Source organism: Trichosurus vulpecula, chromosome 8, assembly GCF_011100635.1.
Source record: "Trichosurus vulpecula isolate mTriVul1 chromosome 8, mTriVul1.pri, whole genome shotgun sequence".
NCBI lineage: Eukaryota > Metazoa > Chordata > Mammalia > Diprotodontia > Phalangeridae > Trichosurus > Trichosurus vulpecula.
Window position 1 is genome coordinate 7959927 of NC_050580.1, and position 20015 is coordinate 7979941.

At 47.9% G+C, this 20015-nt stretch overlaps 1 protein-coding gene across 2 annotated transcripts in view; it reads right to left on the reverse strand.

Annotated features, from left to right (window-relative positions):
- The window catches only part of PTPRE (protein tyrosine phosphatase receptor type E), a 176602-nt gene that overhangs the window by 104006 nt on the left and 52581 nt on the right, over window positions 1–20015 (reverse strand). For both annotated transcript variants that reach the window (XM_036735633.1, XM_036735632.1), the window contains exon 2: window positions 15266–15285. The gene's annotated coding sequence lies outside the window, so the exon portion shown is untranslated. The remainder of the gene's footprint in view (window positions 1–15265; window positions 15286–20015) is intronic.

The following is a 20015-nucleotide window of genomic DNA, read 5'->3' on the forward strand; positions in this document are numbered from 1 at the left end:
GCAGAGGGGCTAGGAAAGGCCTTCCGGAGAAGGCAGGACTTTGCCCACTCAGCTACTAGGGATCTGAGGCAGGATTTGAACTCCGATTTTTCTGACTCTAGCCCTGCCAAGCTGCCCACTCTACTCCCTATCCAATATGCCTGGGGCTCCTCCTTAGTCCTCACAATTTTCATGTGAAGAAACAAACCAACGCCTTGTCATGACACAGGGATTTCCCCATTTGTCATCCATGAGCAGGGATGGAGGCTCTGCCTTTTAACAAAGTTTAGAGACACGCTTTAATGCACAGGTTGCCAGGCAACAGTCACCCCTATGAAGTTGGCTCTCCTTTCTTGCCACCTTCCAATCCAAATAATGAGATGTCAGGCAGGGTTCTGGAGCCATGGTGAGAATAACAGCCAGGACCTCATCTCAGCCTCTGTTGACAAATGGCCAGTAGCTGCTAAGGGCAGTCCTGAGCTGGTGTACACGCCCAGCTGGGTGGCTGCTTGTTCTGCACAGTCTGGACACACTCACCCTCATGCTGGTGCATAAAGCTCATTGGGTGAGGCAGATGGCCTGCTGCCTTTGGGAGCGAGGCCCTGCTCCGAGCTGGGAGGGAGGAGAGGGACACTCTCTAGAGGACAGGCTTGTTTGTGAGTCTGGGTGTGCACGCTCACTCACATGTGCATAGAGCTGGGTAAACGTGGAAAACAAAGTGAATGAGCTACACGAGATGCCTAGTTTCATGACTGGGTAATTTTCCACTGATGTGAAGCAAGCTCCTTTTTATTAGATTCACTGCTAACTTTGGACATCCTGTTTTTCAAAACAAAATCATCATTGACATTTGCAGAGTCCTCGGAAGACAAAGTAACAACCCCAGTGTTTGTTTAAGACTCTAATGGGCCAATGGACACGCGAGCTCCGCCAAGGCAGATTGCAGCTCATCCTTTTGTTTTCTGGCTCGAGTCCATGTCATCCCATAGGACACGAGACAAATTTGGGGCATGGACTGACCCTGCTTTCTAGAGGAAATATCTAGCATGCAGCCCGGTTCATCTGTACAGCCTCAATGGCTGGCCGGCTTCTCAGGCATGGGAAAGGACTGTAAAGACCATCTATTCAACCCCTCTTATTTTACAGATGGAGAAACTGAGGCCCAGAGACAAGCGATGTACTCCACAGCTGTCATGCAAGCAGGGAAGAGGAAGGGGCAAAGATTTGAATCCAGGGTCTTCTCAGTACCATGTAACACCATTGGCCCAAGATGAATTAGCAAGTAAGTGACCAATCAGCTCAGATCACCAGGGCATGGATTGGTCCTTTATTTATCACCTTTTAAACATGTTTGCTGGAAGCTAGCTGGCCTAGGTGATCCAATGCTGGATATGCAGCCAAGAAGACCCGAGTTCTCACGAAGCTTCGGTCACCTACTAGCCCCAGCCTCAGGTTCCTCATCGTAAAGTGGGAACCATAACAGCACTGCCCCCACAGCTCTTGTAAGGATCAAGCCAAACACTGTGAAGCACTTGGCAAACTGTGAGGTGCTGTGTAAATGCTAGTGTTATTTTGATAGCACCTTCGTTTCCAAACTCAGTTCTTCTCTGCTCCCTGACTCAATGAGTCTTCCATTGTACCGAAGATTAAAGAAGAAAAAACCACATCAGCTGTGCCTGACAGAGTGTTCCGTTGTCCTCCCCCACAGCAGCCCCTCCCCCCACCCCACCCCATCTCTAACGAGAGGAGGGAGCTGCACGCCCCTGTCTCTTCCCCAAACAACGCTTGGTCCTTGAATTCAGCTCCGTGTTCTTCTTCTCCCTGTTTCAGTTATTCTAGTCACTGTGTACATTGTTTTCCTGGTTCTGCAGCCTTTGCTGTGCATCGGTTTATCTAAGCCTTCCCTTGCTTCTGTGAATTTCGTCATTTCTAATGGTGCTGGACAGTGCACAGAGAGCCAGCCTAGGAGTCAGCTAGGACTCAGCACCAGCCCCGCCTCTGGCCCATCCTGGCTCTGGGGCCCTGGGCAGGCACTTGCCCTCTCAATGTCCCAGGCAGCTAGGAGAGCTTAAGAGGTTAAGCTGCAGAATCATGTCGCTCTCCGTGGGGTGAGGAACCTGACCATTGGAAATTTCCTATGCTGATGAAGTCACAGATCTAGCCAAAAAAAAAAAATCCTGTGTTCATGCCCAACACTGTGCTTGGCCATTCCCCAACCCATGTCCCTCCCTCCCTTCCTCCCTTCCATCCATCCTCCCTCCCTCCTTCCTCCCTCCCTCCCTCCTCCCTTCCATCCTCCTCCTTCCATCCATCCTCCCTCCCTCCCTCCCTTCCATCCATCCTCCCTTCCATCCATCCTCCCTCCCTCCCTTCCTCCCTTCCATCCATCCTCCCTCCCTTCCATCCTCCCTTCCATCCTCCCTCCCTCCCTCCCTTCCTCCCTTCCATCCATCCTCCCTCCCTTCCATCCTCCCTCCCTCCCTTCCTCCCTTCCATCCATCCTCCCTCCCTCCCTCCGTCCTTCCTTCCTTCCTTCCTTCCTTCCTTCCTTCCTTCCTTCCTTCCCACTTTAAATTTTCCAATCCTTAGATAAGTTTCCAATCAGAGGAGGGATTATGTTATTTCCTCGCTTTTACAAGCAAATCCATATTAAGGAACTTGAAACAGAAGCATGTGAATTTGACATCTAGCTGAGCTGAGGCACGTGTCTCTTCCCAGAGAACCAGCCGAGCTGCGTCTGACAAGTTCATTGCCAGGTTGGTCCCGACCAATTCCAGTTCCAGCCACTCTCAAAGGCAGGACCACCCTCCCTCCTCCCCCCCAATCACGCCAAACTTGAGGCCCCCATCAGTAAAGGGGAGCCCGGCACTGAGGGCACGTTCTCTGGGCCCCAGAAGCCTCAGGGGCTGAGAGAGAGAAACAATTCCCATGACTCGGTCACTCTGAGCACTTCCTGAGGGAGCTGAGGGTGAACGTTTTTTTTCTCTTTGATGAAAAATTTCAAGCAAATGTTGAGGGTGACCCATTCCAGCAAGCACCTCTTTGTTTAAATAGCATCACCTCCTACTCCTCCCTCAGTCCACGTGCTGTCACTTCTGTCTCTGTGCCCCCTCTCATGTCTGTCCCCTCCTCTCGACTCACATGGTCCCCACCACCCTGGCTCAGGCCTCATCACCTTGTGCCTCTCCAAAGGTCTCCCTGCCTCTGGTCTTCCCTGTTCTAATCCAGACCCCAAAGCCACCAAAGTGATTTTCCTAAAGTCCATTTCTTGCCATGACAGCCCCTTCTCAATAAACTTCAGTGGCCCCCTGCTACCTCTAGGGCTCATCCTGAATTTAAAGCCCTTTACCACCCGGCCCTAGTCAAACACACCAGCCTTTAAGGCATTCCTTCCTTCCTTGCATTCTTCAAACCAGCCATCCAGCCTCATTGCTGTTCCTCACATGGGGGACTCCATTTCTTATCATCTTGCCTTTGCCTAGGCTATTACCCATGCCTGGGATGCTCTCACTCCTCAAATGTGCCTCTGAGAAGTACTTGTTTCTTTGCAATTCAGGCACCATCTTCTACATGAAATCCTTCCTGATCCTTCCCATAGCCCATTCCTAATGCCCTCCCTCCCTCCTTGAATTTACCTTGTGTTTATTTTGTGAATGGTGTGTATATACTAAAAATAGTGGGTATATATAATATTATATGTAAAATATATATATATATATATAACATAGAGATGCATGCTTAATAGATGTGTTTAACACATACATATATGTATTATACACTTGTAGTACATACATACATGGCACATGTCTGTCTGCATTATGAATATGCATACGTGTTGCCTCCTTTGAGGAGACTCTAAGTTCTCAAGGGCAGAAAGTGTTGTCTTTTTGCCTTTGAATCTCCCGTGACTGGCACAATGACAACCACACAGGAAATTCTTTAGTTTGTGTTACTGAGTTCTTCTATCAAGTAACAAACTGTTTAAATTGAAAAGGAAAAAGAGATGCATGCCACAGCCTCCCAAATCATCCTTCTGGGCAGAGAGGGTCAGGACTTCTACCAGGGCTCCCCGTGAGGTCCAAGAAGGCAGAACTATCACCCCAGGTCATGGCCCTGCTTGTGCTGATTAATCAGGTCCTTCCTCAAGATTATTGATCCCCAGCTCAGTGAGAAGGAATCATGAATCTACCAAGAGAAGGATCGATCGCATTAAAAATTAATTAAATCCACTAACTGATAAAAAAGCCTCACAGAAAGCCAGCTTCCCTCTGTTGGGTGGGAGCCCAAAGGCAGGCATTGGACCTTGGGAGAAAGGCCTAGTGCTCCATCCCTAGAGCTTCCCTCCCCTTACCAAGCCCGTGGCTGACTAGACTACAAGAAAGCTAAATCCCATTGGGATCCTACAGGACATTAATTGGAAAGATGCTGACTTCCTCAGCCATGTCTAAACATGGCACCCTCATCAAAGGACACCCAGACTCCCTGGCCAAATAGAGATGATGCGGCAAAGACAACCACTGATTCTGGAGTGAGTTCACTTAGTCAGTCAATACATGTTTCTTAAGTGCCTACTATGTGGCGGGTACTGCTCATATCCTGCCCCTGATGCTTACTGACCGGAGCTTGGGGAGACCATCTGATTCCCTTAGACTTCTGTTTCCTCACCTACACAAGGAGTAGGGAGGACAAGGTGGTCTCCCAGGTCTCTTCCAATTGCAGATCTATGATCCCATAGTTGGGAGAGGCTGCCATTGGTTCCTTCCACATTTCTGACTCGCAAATGAACCCTGCACCCCACCACCCAACTTTCTGCTTTTGGGTTTCAGGATACTGTCATCCTATGTAAAGGAAGGACAATTTTATGAAAGGATTTCCCAAATACTTGGTGAAAGCAGTCATTTACATGTTTCTATTTGCTTGGGAAGGCGGAGAACCAGCTGGTGAGGAGGTGAGAGATAGAGCAGACAGACACAAACAAGGAAAAAGAAATTATAAAATTCCAAAGATCGTGTCCATTCAAAGAAAACTCCAAGACCTTTTAGGCCATTATCTTATGGGTCCCCAGAGGTCATTCAACCCAGTCTCCTTATTTCACAGAACAGGATCCTGAGAGGGCAAGGGGATTGTCTGGCTCTAAGAAGAGGGGCCTGGCCAAAGAGGAGGCAGGAAAAGATGCCTTCCCTGCTCCTTGGCAGAAAATGGCAGGGGTTTCATGCATTAATTGAGTTTGCTAAGTATTTCTTGTTCTTTTTGTTATAAGAGATGGATAGGCTATAACATCACCCAGGCTACACAGGTCACACAGATACTGAGCCCAGTTTTGAATCTAGGACCTCTACCTCCAAATCCAGGCCTCTGTCTACACCACACCGATTACTCACATTTCTACGCAGCTTTCACTGTAAAGCACTTTACAGACATCAGCTCCTTGCACTAACTTTGATCCTCATCCTCAATAATAATAATATTAACAATAACATAATAAGAACATGGAGCCTTACAATGACTCTGTGAGATAGGGTTATTATTCTCCCCATCGCACAGATGAGGAAACCGAGTTTCACACAGTGAAAAGATTTGCCCAGGGCCACACAGAGTTGGTGAATGTCTGAGGCAGAATTTGAGTGCAGCTTTCTTGACTCCAAGACCAGCATGTTGCCCACCAAACTATGCTGCTTCTTCATGCAGCCATCTCCTGGTACTGATAATGCCAAGGACCCAGGGTGGGTGATGGTGCCCAGTTGGCACCTCTCCCAGGTCACACCTCCCAGGCTGGCACAATACAAATTCTTTCCACAATGGGACAAAGGCAGGCATGAGTTCAAGGGATGATCACCTAGCCTCAGGCCATTTAAACAAATTTTCAGCTCAGTCTCATAAGCAAAAAATTATCCAAAGTGAGTGTCACCATCTTGGAAATTTGCTTACTGTCATGAGATCAATGGAGAATGGAAATAATTCCAAGAGTTGGCCACCGTGAGGACCACCCTGCCTGGGTCTGAACAGGACAACTTCTCCAGAATCCCAAGGTGCAGTCCACAAGCTGCTGTCATTGGTTATATTTGTTGCTGTTCCCTAAGTCTGCAAAGACCCTCAACCCCAAGGACCCTGTTTCTCTGCCTGCCATCCTGGAAGGACCGATTTCCCTCACTGATGACTCTGGAACATCAGAGACAATGATGTCATTGGGGAAATGCAGTAGAATAGGTCACAGGGTCAAAATTAGGAGCTGGAGGAAGGCTCGGGTCACCCAGTCCACCCCCCCCATCTTATTTAAAAAGATTTTGAATTGATATTTCTTTTTACTTAGCTTAGATTTCTCTCTATAGCCCACCTTCTGCCCCCTCCCAAAGAGCCATCCATCCATTATAACAAACGTTTCTTTAAAAAAAACCCAACAAAACCAATCAATGTGTGCGACGATTTGACATTTCATGCCAAGGCATAAGTAGGGGGAGGTGTCTTTTCAGGCCCCTCTTCTTAGAGCTGAGCAAAGTGATACCCGGGGTAACCCCAGATTTGTCCAAGTGATTTTCCCAAGGTCACAAGGCAGTAAAAGGTGGAGGGGACTTGAGTTTCCTCCACTGTACAAGGACATGGTGGACCAGCTGACCTGGGATCCCTTGCAGCTTCAGACCAAGGAGCCTGTCTATGTGGGATGGGTGTCTTCACCTCCTTGGGCCTCAGTCTCCTATTCTGTAAAATGAGGGGAGTGCAGTCAAATGGCCTCTGAGACCTCTCCCAGATTCAGTCTATGAGTTAGAATTCAAACTGGGGTCCTCTGATTTCAAATCCAACATTTTTTTCTACCATATCATTAGGCCTCCCAAAAGGACCTGACTGAAAGAGACTTGACCTGAGACTCAGAAGACCGAGTTCAATCCCACCCAGTGGCCAGTGACCTTGGGTCTATCACTTAGTCTCTATGACCGTTAGTTTCTTTATCTCTGCTATGACAGAGTATCATTCCATGTCTAGATCTACGATGTCATGATTCTCTCTCAGTTATGCTTTGCTCTTGGCTTTTCATGTCTCATCCAGAGAAGACATTTTTTTAAAAATGTGAGGGTGTAATGGATAGAGCCCTGGGTTCAAATCCTACCTCAAACACCTGCTAGCTGTATGGCCTTGGGCAATTCACTTAACCCTTTCAGGCCTCAATGTCTCATTCTGTAAAATGAGGCAGTTGGACTCCATGGCCACCAAGGTCCCTTTCATGTTGAGATCTCTGATGCTAGGACACCATATGGTTTCTCCGCATCCAGCTGGAGAATGGAGATCCCACGGGGGCGGGGGCCAGGGAGACACGCCAAGACCCGCCCCCCCCCCCCCCAGGAGCAGGAATGGAACAATCCCAACATTTGTTTGTCCACTCACTCTGTCCAAATGCGGGGGAGGGCTGCTATGCAGGGAATCTGGGAGAAGACACGTTTTTGCCTCCATATTTCCGAGAAGCCTGCCAGCCCCCTGCCATTTGCCAGCCCTGGCATTGTCCCTTGGGGTCAGCGGCCATGGCTGTGCCTATGGCTGGGGGCTGGCGAGCAGCTCCTGTGATCCTCTTCATGGGGAGGATCAGTGCTCAGCATCAAGCTCAGCATCCATCCAGAGAACTCCTGGGGTAGGGGCGGGGTTTGCAGAATGAATCTGAAGGTGGATCCCTGTATGAAGGGGGAGCTGACTGACTTTCCTGCTGGTTCGAGACAAGTCTGCCCACCTCTGCCTGAAAGATAGCTTCTCTATTTTGTGCCTTCTCCCCGATCCCTACCCCCACCTCCCATCCCCCATCCTCAGTGTGAATTGTGACGCCCACTCACTCAGGCAGTTGGCAGGGAAGATGATTCTGACAAAGCCATCTGTTTCTGCCATCAGTTGGCACTGCCGAGACCATGGAGAGAGACACGTAGGCTCCCCACCTTGAAAGCAGAGCCTGCCCCCCCCTCAATTCACTCTGAGTAAGGCTGCCCCACTGGTGGGGCCTCAGTTGTACCTAAACACTACTCTGGAAGGAGCCATCAGGGAAAAGCGCAGCAAAGATTACTGGCATTGAAGTCAGAGGAACTAAGTTCAAATCCAGCTCATTTCACTTTTCGGGGCCTCAGTTTTCTCCCCTATAAATGGAGGAGGCTGGCCTAGATCTCGGAGGTCTCATCCTCCCTAAGTCTGTGAGCCTGTCATCCTAACAGAAGAATCATGTTGGTGGGTAACAAACCTTTCTACCTAAGGAATTTTAACACCTTACTTTTGTGCAGTGGGAGAGTCTGTCTCTGGGTCTCTGCCTCTTTGCTTCTAGATGTCTCTTGCCCCTCTCCCTCCTTCCTTCATTCTGCTTTTCTAACTTAAGAGAGGCATTAAAAAAAGAAAAAGCATCAGTCTCACTGATGTTTCTTATGCTACACTCATCTTCCCTTCTTACACCCACAGAAAACCCTCCCTTATTACAAAGAGGAGGCATCCCTCCAAACCAACCAACAAAGAAGCAGGGCATGGAATACTGCACACCTCCACTGAGTGGGGGACCTATGTTTAGGGTTACACACTCGCAAGGCTTTAGAGCTAGCAGGAACCTCAGGGCCAGATCCTCCAGTGCCTTCATTTGACAGATAAGAAAGCTGAGTCCTAGAGAAGTCAAGGGGAAGCTGGGGCGCTATAGTACACAAAGCACTGGGTCTGAAGTCAGGAAGATTCATCTTCAGGAATTCAAATCCAGCCTCAGACACTTACTAGCTGTGTGACCCTGGGTAAATCACATCACCTTCTTTGCCTCAGTTTCCTCATCTGTAAAACAAGCTGGAGAAGGAAATGGCAAACCACTTCAGTGTCTAAGCCAAGAATACACCAAATGGGGTCATAGAGAGCCAGACAGGACTGCAAGGACTGGACAGTAACAACAACAGAGAGGTCAAAGTCACTAGAAGGTGGGATTTGAACCTAGTCTGGATCCATGACGAGTCACTGTGCTCTATCTAATGGGGTACTGGGCATACTGGCCTCTTGCCTCTGTTCTCTTTGGTTCTAATGCAACAAAAGGATGAGAATCACTTGGTGGACCCCAAAGTCTCAGAGGTAACACACATTATTTCAATGTTCATTATGACATCATGGCAGCTCTTGCTCCTTTGAATTGGGAAAGTATTTCAGGAGAACCCCAAGATTTCTGGAAAGTCAGGCATTTTCCCTTTAGTGTCTCCTGGGTACATCTGTTCCCCTAAGGGCTCTCCCTGCCCCTGCTGCCCCCTGCCTGGAATCTTGGCATTCTCACTGCCACATGAGACCCAAAGTAAACACCACAGGGGGCGCAGACTCCCGCCAGCCTTGGTCACCCCCAGCCCTTGGCCGGCCCTTTCACCTGACAGATTGTTTCCTGAACCTCAAATTCCAGATTTCCTGCCCAAAGATTAGAATAAAAGAAATTGAGATGCTTCCCAAGGCTTATGTTTACTGAAGGCTTCCTGCAAGTATCCCGGAATCAATTTAAATCTGTTTAAAATAATATCCTGATAGATTGTTAATCAATCAATAGGTTAAATGTCTGCTACCTTCAAGACACAGTGTTGGGAGCCACAGGGGCACAAGGACCCAAATGAAATAGTCCCTGCCCTCTGGAAGCTTATATTCCACCAAAGGAGACCACCTGCGCATATGCGAATGTCTACCAAATAAAGACAGAACAAGTCCAAGCTCGCTATTTTCCTTATTCTCAGTACCTAAGGTACTTTCTCCTTTACCTTGCTGACTGCTGGAACCAGGACACTCAGGACCCATCTTGGTAGCAGTGGATTCATTTTTGCCCTCTGACCGGTCAGAAACGAACCTTCTTCTGAAGGAGTGGCACTCAAGGCTGAGTCTTGGGGTGAGGCTCAGACTTGAGTTTATAAAGGACTGTGGGCTCTGACTTCCCCTAAGTGGAAATTATAACTTCTACCAGACTTGTGATCACCGATGTGATCACCAGCACCACTCCTCGAGGAGCCCCATCTTCCTCAAATGGGACAGAAATTTGTTTCCTGAAAGTAGAACTGGAAACAAGATGGGAGAAAATCCTAAGTCACCTTCTGCCTGTGGCCAGTTCTTCCAGTCTCCCAGGATTCTCTTATTTCAATCTCTGGAAGGAAAGGTGCCTTGCTATGGTGGGGAAGAGCAAATTCTGCCCATGGATGGGCCAGGCTGAGCTCATGGACTCTGAGAGGGGACCCTTAAAAAAGTTGGGGGAGGGACAGGAGAAAAACGGGGACAACCCCCCCCCCCCCCGGCAATGACCTGAAGACATAATACATAGAGCCCCGTGATGCCTTCTAAATGGATGAGCCAAAAGAACCTGTGAGTCAATTGTTCCTATCTGCTCAAATGAAGAAATTAAACTGGAACTAAGGATGGGGGCAGGCAGAAGGAGAATTCCCTCCATGGGAGCTTTCTGTAGGCTTGACTAGAGCAGTTAAGACAGGTGTGCGCATGTGCTGGCTCTTTCCCTCTCTGCCTCTTTCCCTACCTCTCTCTCATCTCTGTCTCCAGTCTGTGTGTGTGTGTCTCTGTCTCTGTCTCTGCCTCTCTCTCCCTCTGTGTCTTTCTCCCACACCCACACACACCCACACACATCCACATACACACTCCTCTCTCAGCAGTTTTTCATCATCTTCTGCCAAACAGGATTGTTCATGAGCCTTTGACTGTTGCTACCAAGCCTTCAGAGAAACTCTGCTACCTTTCAATAAACACTTGTTTAATTGAATTGAGGCTAACAGAAACAGATATGCTGAGAGGGTCAGGGAAGAGGCAAAGAGTAGAAGACAGAAGACTGGCCTGGGGCTTGGTCATTATCTCCACTTGGGGAAGAAGGACTCAGCTTTTTCTTCCCCCACCCCCACTCCCCAGAACAAGAACGAGAAGCCAGGAGTAGGATGATTTGGTGGCCAATCACTCTCTAATCATTCACTCTCTAATAATCTGATAGCCATCCAGGTAAAATAGGCTGCCTTGGGAGGTTGAAAATCCTGCTCCGCCCCACCAAGTTGTCAGGTAAAGGCTGCATCACCACTTAGGGTAAACTGCCTCCCAATATCAGAAGAGGGAAAGGAAAACCAACATGAAGAGCCATGAGGAGCTATGCTGTACAATCTCTTTCTAGTTTATTAGGTAACTTCAAAAGGTCTTAGTCTTAAAATGTGGCATCAGACCCTTTCTTGAGTATCATTTCAACCAACCCTCTCATTAGAGGTGCCAAATCATGGACGCTGGGGCAGCTTGATTCTTGATGCCCTCTGGTCCAAAGGTCCCTCAGGCAGAAAGCAGCAGGCAGGATGTAGAGCCAGGTCCCATGTTCACTCCCCGGCACATTTAATGGCCTGTGCTCCACATTCCTTCCATAATAGGGGGTGCCTGAGCCTCTACTATTTAGGCCACTACCAATTCTCCCAGCAGCCCTTGGAAATGTTCCCCCTCTCCAAGCACATCCTCCAAGAGCCTTTTGGTGTTGGGGACCAACTAAGGATATGCAGCAGCTGAGCAGTAAACAAGAGATTTTTCTTGATAAACACTTTCCTTTTCTAACAACAGATCAACAGCTACTTCTTGCCAAAGGAAACTCGGGCTTGTCTACAGCGGAACAGCCATTCCTTCCGAGCTGTCAGTCTTGGGCAAATTCTCAGCAGATGAAGAACTCTGATTACTAGAGTGGAATGGAATGAGTGCTGGGCTTGGAATCGAGAGGACCCGGGTGTGAATGCCATCTCTGACTATGGTGAATATCACTTGGTGACTCTGGGGAGTCGCTGAACCTGTTTGCTCAGCTCTAAATTAGGGATAACAGTCAAATACCAAGTCTGTATTAAACGTTTAGTGTGTGCTAGATGACAGGCTAAATAATGAACATATACAATGACAGACAAGATGCCGATGGAGGGGATGGCACGTATGTCAGTAGGTGTGTTCAAGACACAGATGGAGAAAGTGGAAGGAAATCTCAGCGGGGAAGGCACTAGCAGCCAGCTGGTGGGACCAGGAAAGTGCTCCTGCAGAAGGTTCAGTTAAGCTGAGTCTTGAAGGAATAAGAATCACCCCTATCCCATGGTTTGTTGGGAGGATAACATGTGGTGATGAATTTAAAGTGCTTTTTGAACCTTAGAGCCCTCCATAAATAATGGCTATTATTAATGTAATATATTAACAATATATCACATAAATAATTAGTATATTAATATTTTAAAACTGGTCATTTTGTACCATTAATAGTAGGTATTATAATATGTCATTTCCCTCCAATAGAATATAAGCTTTTTGAGGGCAGGGACACAATTAATCATCAATAAACATTTATTAAGCACCTACTATGTGCCAGACGCTGTGCTAACTGCTGCAAATACAAAAAGAGCCAAAAGACAGTCCCTGCCTTGTTTTTGTCACTGCATCCCTGTCACCTAACACAGTGCCTGGCACATAGCAAGAACTTAATAAATGAGTGTCAAATAAATGAATGAGCTACATAAAAATCCTATTCTTTTCACATGCTTGTCTCAGTATCCTCACCTGTCAAATGAGCTGGAAAAGGAAATGACAAACTCCTCCAGTATCTTTACCAAGAAGGGTCACAGAGAGTCTGACACGACTGAAAATGACTGAACCACACCAAATATGCGTTGCACTGCTCCTCTCACCCTAGCCCTTTGTCATATCCCCCCTGCCTGGAATATTCTCCTTTATCATCTCTGTCTCCTAGAATTCCTGCCTCCATTTAGGAATCATCTCCAGTACGACCTCCTCCAACAGGTATTTCCTGAACTGATCCACTCCATTGTGAATGCTTCCCTCCACCGAAAGTGACTTTGTATTCACTCTGAAGCTACTTTGTATCTCCTGGTCTATGGACACATTTTTTATTAAGGGCCTACTATATGCCAAGCTCTTCGCTAGGCACTGGGGATACAAAGATATAAGGAAACAGTCCCTGTCCTCAAGAAGCTTACTTTCTACAGAGAGAAGCAACAGTTACCTGTATTGTATTACAACGTATTTCCAAGTTAATTCTGGAAGGGGGGGAGGAAGGAAGTGCTGGCAGCTGAAGTTTCAGGAAAGGGCTCCTGAAAGAGGTGGGGCTCAAAATGGGTTTTGAAGGAAACTAGAAGGTAAGCTTCTGGAGGGCAGGAAGTGGTTTAATTTTTTTTTGTCTTTATTCCCAGTGCCTCCCCTAGTATTTGGCATAATGCAGGACCTCAGTAAGTCAATCAATCTATCATTGATCAATGTACCGATTATCCTTTATCAAGCACCTACTATGTGCCAGTATGTGCTAAGCCCTGAGAAATACAAAGAAAGGCAAAAGACAATCTTTCTCCTTCAAGGAGCTCACAGTCTAATGGAACAAACTGCACACACAAGCTGTAGACAAGACACACTGGGAAGGATCCACAGAAGGCAGGCTCTGTCACTGAGAGACGTTGGGAAAGACTGCCTGTAGAAAATGAGATTTTCATGAAGATGTGAAGTATGCCAAAGGGGCCATGATCAGAGCTGAGGATGGGCTGGAGGGCTCCAGGCTGGGGGACAGCCAGAGAATGCATCTGGAGCTGAGAGCTGGAGGGTCTTGTTCATCGAACAGCCAGGAGGCCGGTGTCACTGAATGGAATATGATGCTTCAGGGAGTAAGAAGCCTGGAAAGGGAAGAGGGGGCCATGTCGAGAAGGGCTTGGAAGGCCAAACAGAGCATTTTGTATTTGATCCTGGTGATGACAGGGAGCAACCGGGCTTTAAGGGTGGTGGTGGTGAGGGAATGGTCCAGCCTGTGCTGTAGGAAAACAGAGGATGGACGGGAGAGAGGAGAGACCTGAGGAAAGCAGACCCCCCTCCCCCGCAAGGCTCTGGCAATAGGCCAGAGTTCGGGCTGGGGAATAAGGTATAAGAAAACTGAAAATCAAAGCGTGTCTAATTGCCTTTCTACAAAGCAGACATTGTGACATTAGGTTGTAAGGCAAGGGGCCGGTTCCTGTTTTCTCCATCCCAGGGATTCTGTACAGCACATGAACATACATCCAGCATTCAGAGCTGAGCAGGAAGAGAGAGTCGGGGTCATGGCCTCCAGCTTTTAAGTATTAGTCACTAACATTTAAGTACAGCTGAAATATAGAAGTGGAGGTCAGAAAGCCTGAGGAAAGCACAGATAAGACCAGACGAACAAATGAGAGGAAGCTGAAAGCAGCCCAAGGCAAGCTGTGGGAGAGGTCAGGTTAGGCAGCTGCAGACAGACAACCCTCCCCCTTATCAGAAAGGAAATCAGAAATGCCTATGGACCCGCAGGATCTGGGCCAGACTTTGGTTGTATCTGAACCCTTTATCTGGATTCTTCCGATTCTTTGGGACAACTCAAACTTAGTTCAGTTCACATCTACAATGCTGTGCATGGAGACCTGTCACAGAGGTCCTCCACCATTTTTGTGTCTGGACCCTTTGAGAAGCCTATGGAATCTTTCTTGGAATAATGTTGAGGGTTTGGTTTTTAATTCATAATTGAATGAAATCCTCAATTTTAGTTAGGGGTCAGTAAAACTAAAGATGCAATTTGTTTTCCCCATCCAAGTTCATGGACCTCCTGAGATGGATCTATTAAATCCCAGTGGACCCCAGATTAAGAACTCCTGACCATGGAAAGAGACAGAATGAAATGTTTATTATTTTATCTCCCCTCCAGTTGCATGGCCAATAAAATGGAGTTTTCAGGATAGCTTGACCTGACTATTTTGGTTTAACTGAAGATGAAAAGAAGTGGTTATACCATTCAAAAATCTCTTCCTCCCTAAGAACCAGATCACCTAGGCCATGGCCCTTAATTACTACCTGAAAACAAAATGCATGAGATTTCAGAGCCACCAACACAAAGGTCCACCATCTCTTTTCCAGCAGTATCCACCCCCATCAACACACACACACACACACACACACACACACACACACACACACACACCTGCCATGCACACCCCAGCAGATCTCTGACATTGGGCTCCCTAATGGCTTCCCAACCCCTGCCTGCCTCCAGAACAAGGCCCCAGTCAGCCTTTGTCCAAAGATAAACACATCTGTATAACTCACATCCCAAAGCATTCAGCTCTTGATAGGAAACAGGCAAGCCCAAAGGTAAGCCTCGAAAAAACAACTCCGGAGCAAGCCACAGGGAGCCAATGTTCTGCTTCACCTATGGCCTTCATCCCCCACAAGGTCATTCTCTAGAGTTTGTACCCTGTGCATTCATATCTGCTTGGGTTCCACATTCTGACGCAAATATATAAAATTCCAATTTACTCACCAAGAAGAGTAGGCTTCTGCCTGTAAAATAAAGGAGAAAAGAAAGTAAGTCTTTGGACTTAAAATGTTAGTTACCAAGTTTTGATGCTCCCCTTTCTTCCTTGGGGCCCAATGCTGGTTTTTGGCCACCATGGCGCTTGGGCTGTTTGTGCCACCTGCTGCTCCCAGACCCTTCCAGCAAACCTGAGTTTAACTCTCCAGAGCTATTTTGATCACCCAGCCCCAAAAGTCCTCTTGCTGGCTCTCTGATATGGGAATCCAGAGTGCCTGCCTGCCATGGGGTCCACTCTGGCCCCAGCCCCTACTCTGAAAAGTTCCTGATGTTCCATTGCTTCTGGCCCCTCCCTGTCTTTCCCTCAACCACATCTCAAGTCCCCTGGACCTCCCAAGAGGTTCATTTCACTCACAAGTCATGAGACATCCATGGGCATTCTTGTAGACATAGGGCTATATGTATTCAGGAAGACCTGAGTCGAAATCCCCTTGTTTGTATTTCACAGCTATGTCACCCTGGGCCTTCCAGCTTCCAAGCCTCAGGGAACTCCCTAACATTTTCTGGCTCCTCCATTAAGATGGAACCCTCTTGAGGGGAGGGACAACTGTCCCACTTTCCGGGCCTGGTAAATGGTAAATGGTTAATAGACGCTTGTCATTCAGTCATAGAAGCCTGGAAGCTGTACCGAGGGTGGGAGAGCCCACAGAACAGTTCCCCATGCAGAATACAACGAGACATAGGAATATTGACTGTGCTTTAATGATGTGAAGACCTCTCCAGAGCTTCTCCCAGGCTGGCACTATGCACCATGGGAAAGATCTAAACATGAACAATAATTTTTGTATCACCGAATTACTGTTGTTAATATCAACAAGAGCTCACATTGGATAATCATAGCTCACACAAGGATCCCAAAGCACTTTCCTCATAAAATAATCTCTGCCTTTTTTAAATGAAGAAATCAAGGCTTGGAGTGGGCTTAGGGGTAGGTTGAAGCGAGGCTTCCTCGTCTCCAAGTCCAATCCACCAGACCACATTGCCAGTATCTATCCCAATGCTGGAGGATGCCAGAGTTTAAAATTCAAAGTTTGATGTTCCTTGGCACATTCCATAGGGAGGAGATATTGCACCTAAGTGTCATGTAAGCAGATACTCATGGAGAGTCACAAACAGGCCTGGAGAAAATATTCATCAGGGAGGCGCATCTGAAGTCAGAATGGGGAGAATGAGACCCAGCAATTCAGTGGGATGTGACTTTATTTCTAGAGGAAAAAATACACCTCCATAGCTTCACCTAGACACGTCAGGGAACCCTCCCCAGCCTGAAGCAGAGAAGGAGAAGTTCAGGGCTTGGATAAGGAACTCGTGGATTCACACACTGCCACTACCATTTAATAACTATGTGATCATGGGCAAGACATTTCCCTTTCCTTAATCTGTTTTCTCATCTGGAAAATGGAGATAACGGGATCTTCCCTTACAGAGTTATTGTGAAGTTCAAATGAAATTAAGTAAAGCCCTTTGCAAACCTTAGAGAACTTGATAAATGACAGCTATTAGTACTGCCCTCAGTCAATAACCGACGGCTCACTCTTAGGACACCTGGTATTTTGGTCATGATCTGGTCTCAGCAGCTATGGTGCGAGCAGAATTATATCTCAGCCACCTCCATACCTGATTTACCGAGCAATAAAGTGTAAACGTCCCCTAAGATATAGTTGGGAAGAGTAGGGAGCCTTGTTGAGGACAGCCATGCTGGCTAGAGGTCCCCTGAGACCTCAGACTCAGCCTGAGGAAGAGCCAAGGATTTCATCTCCTTCCCCTAAACTTTTTCACTTCCCTCTTCTGGTTTCACTGTTTGTGTGCCCATGGCACCGCTCCCCCTCCCCCAGTGCCCACAGCCTCAGTCCTGGGGTTGTGCCTGACTTTCCCTTTCCCTCATCTCCCACCTCTCATCAGCCACTGAGATCATCAGACCTCCTCTGTACAAATCTACTCCTTCCTGTATAGAATAGGCCCTGAGGGATCCTCGTTGTTGTATGCCTGTGAAACCTGGACAGTCTACCAGGGCCATGCCAGGAAACTGAATCGCTTCCATTTGAATTGTCTTAGGGAGATTCTGAAGATCACTTGGGAGGATAAGGTACCAGACACTGAGGTCCTTATTTGAACTAAACTGCCAGGCATTCAAACTCTAGCAGAGAGACTGATTCTGATGGGCTGGTGACCTTGCTGTTTCAATGCAAAATGTACACTTGTCAAAAAGACTGTTTTATGGAGAACTCACACAGGGCAAGTGTTCACATGGTGGTCAGAAGAAGCGATACGAGGACACCCTCAAGGTCTCTCTTAAGAACTTTGGGATTGATTGTGTGACATGGGAGACACTGGCACAGTGTGCCCACATCAGAGAAGGTGCTGTGCTCTATGAGCAAAGCAGAATTGAAATAGCTCAAAGGAAATGCAGGATGAGCAAATTTAGAGAATCCATCTCAAATGTTCACACAGACTATTTGTGCCGACCTGTGGTAGAGCATTCTGAGCTCTTTTTGGTTTGATCAGCCATGGTCAGACACACTGAAACTTGACTCTAGCACGGTGATGTCATATTGGTCCTCTTGGAGAAAGAAGGACGACGACCAACCAACCAGGCCCCAGGGGCTCCACCTGGCTCCTTTTGTCTCAACTCTCCCACCCACACCCCTCCATTCTTCTAGTCACTGCCCAACTTCTTCTCTTTATATGTGAAGGATTGTGGATTTGGAGATCACCTAGCATATCACTGTAGAAACTAAGGCTGGGAGAGTCCGAATAAGTGACCAAGGTCACACAGGAAGAGACAGATGATGTTGGAGCCGGAATTTCAGCCCAGGCCTGTGGATTCCAAAGCCAAGGAGGTTTCCACTACTGAGCTCACTGACACAGTCACTTCGCTCTTGGTTCCAACCCTCCACTAGCGCCTGCTCTTCCTAGTGAAGCCCTCACTCCTCAGCCCTGTCCAAGGTCCTTCACAATGTGATGCCTCTGTGCCCTGCTGGCTTATCTCACCCTGATTTCCTCTTCCACTTGGGAGCCAAACCCAACAAGAGCCACTCCTTCATCGACCATACACCACTCCTTCCTCCATGCTTTTGCTCAGGCCAATGGGGAAAGGGAGGCACCACCCTCCGCAGCCTGCTGACTTCCTGCCCACCTGTTACAGCCCAACTCTTGCTGAGTCCCTCTCCACTGTCCTCACCTTTGGATGTCCCATGGTGTTCGCATGTCCTTTCCCTGGTACAGGGAATAGAATGATCAAAAGGAAATCACCTCTGCGTCTATAACTCGTAGACACGGAATAAGACAATGGGCTGGGGAAGTGAGCAAAAGCCCTGGGAATATCTGAGAGGGCCAGAGGACCAGGATGGCCTCATAGAGACCAAGGAGCCTGAGCTAAGGGCTGAGGCAACATAAGGATTTGAGGCTGGAGATGAGGAGGGAAAGTCTTCCAGGTATGAAGCCCAGCACCCACAAAGGCAGAGAGCCAGAGGATGGATGCTGGGTTTGGGGAACAGCTAGGAGTCCGATTTCATTGAAAGGCAGACGTGTGAAGGAGACTAATGTGAGAAAAGTCTAGAAAACAAGCTTGGAACTAGATGGGGGAAGGGCCTGAGGGCCCATCTGGCCAGTTTTATTATTTTTATTTTGTTCCTGCTACAACCAAACTGTTAGATTTTGTTACAAGTTTCAAATAAAGATAAAGCCAGAAGCCTCAAACATACTCCGGACAAAAACTAAACAAAACCCATGTTTTGCTTGATGCCAGCCTGTCCCTGTGATGCCAGTCCACCTGGCACAGAACATCAAAGCCAGGGCCCTGTGGACAGTCAGTAAAGCACAGCCTTCCCCAAGGGGTCAGGGATCACAGAACTCTGAGGCTTCCTCTAGTCTGGAAGCATGTGGAGGACCCTTGTTCCTAGGTCTTCAGGACTGGGCAGAGCCTTCACCCTCTTGGGCAGACAGTTCAAGTGTCACGTGCAGCTAGGGACTTCAGGGCCCCTTCCCATCTGGCCCTTACCTATGTTCTGGCCACGAATCTTCAATGAGCTTGGGCAGTGGGGTGGCCTCTAGGGCAGGGCCAAGCCTTGCCCCTCTCAGCTCTTCTGAGAGCATCTAGCCCTGAGCTCAGAAAGAGGAAGGAGCAACCACAATGAATGCCTGAGAATCCTTGTACCGTTTTTGCTAAGGTCCGAGACAAGCTCTAAAGAATTAAAAGCTTCATCTCATGGAAAGTTCTGGGAATGCAAAAGAAAGAGGTCAAGGTTGGAGATCTACAGCATCCTAGGCTTAAGGGTCAAGGCCAAGGCTGCCCAAAGAGGAAGAACGATGGGAGAAGCCATACATGTGGGTGGGGTCTGGGGTCTGGGAATGGAGCAGGCCCCAGGGCCACAGGACAGGACAGGCAGTCAGGTCTCAGAAAGGCAGGCAGCAGGCCAGAAGGGCAGGAGAGAGGCCAAAAAGGCTCAGGAGCTCAAAGAAAGACCACAGAACCTGGTCTATGACAACTGCAAAGATTCTGAAGGATGAGACTGGAAAGCAGCATAGAGGAGAGGCACTGGACCTGAGACTTCATGGGTATAGAGAACTCCCAGGTAGGGAAACACCAACACCATCTACTGATACAGGTCAGTGTCTTCTCTGCAAAGTTGCCTAGACTACTGACGTCAGACTCAAATGGAAACTGCCAGCTACACAATGACTTAGAATAGCACAAATT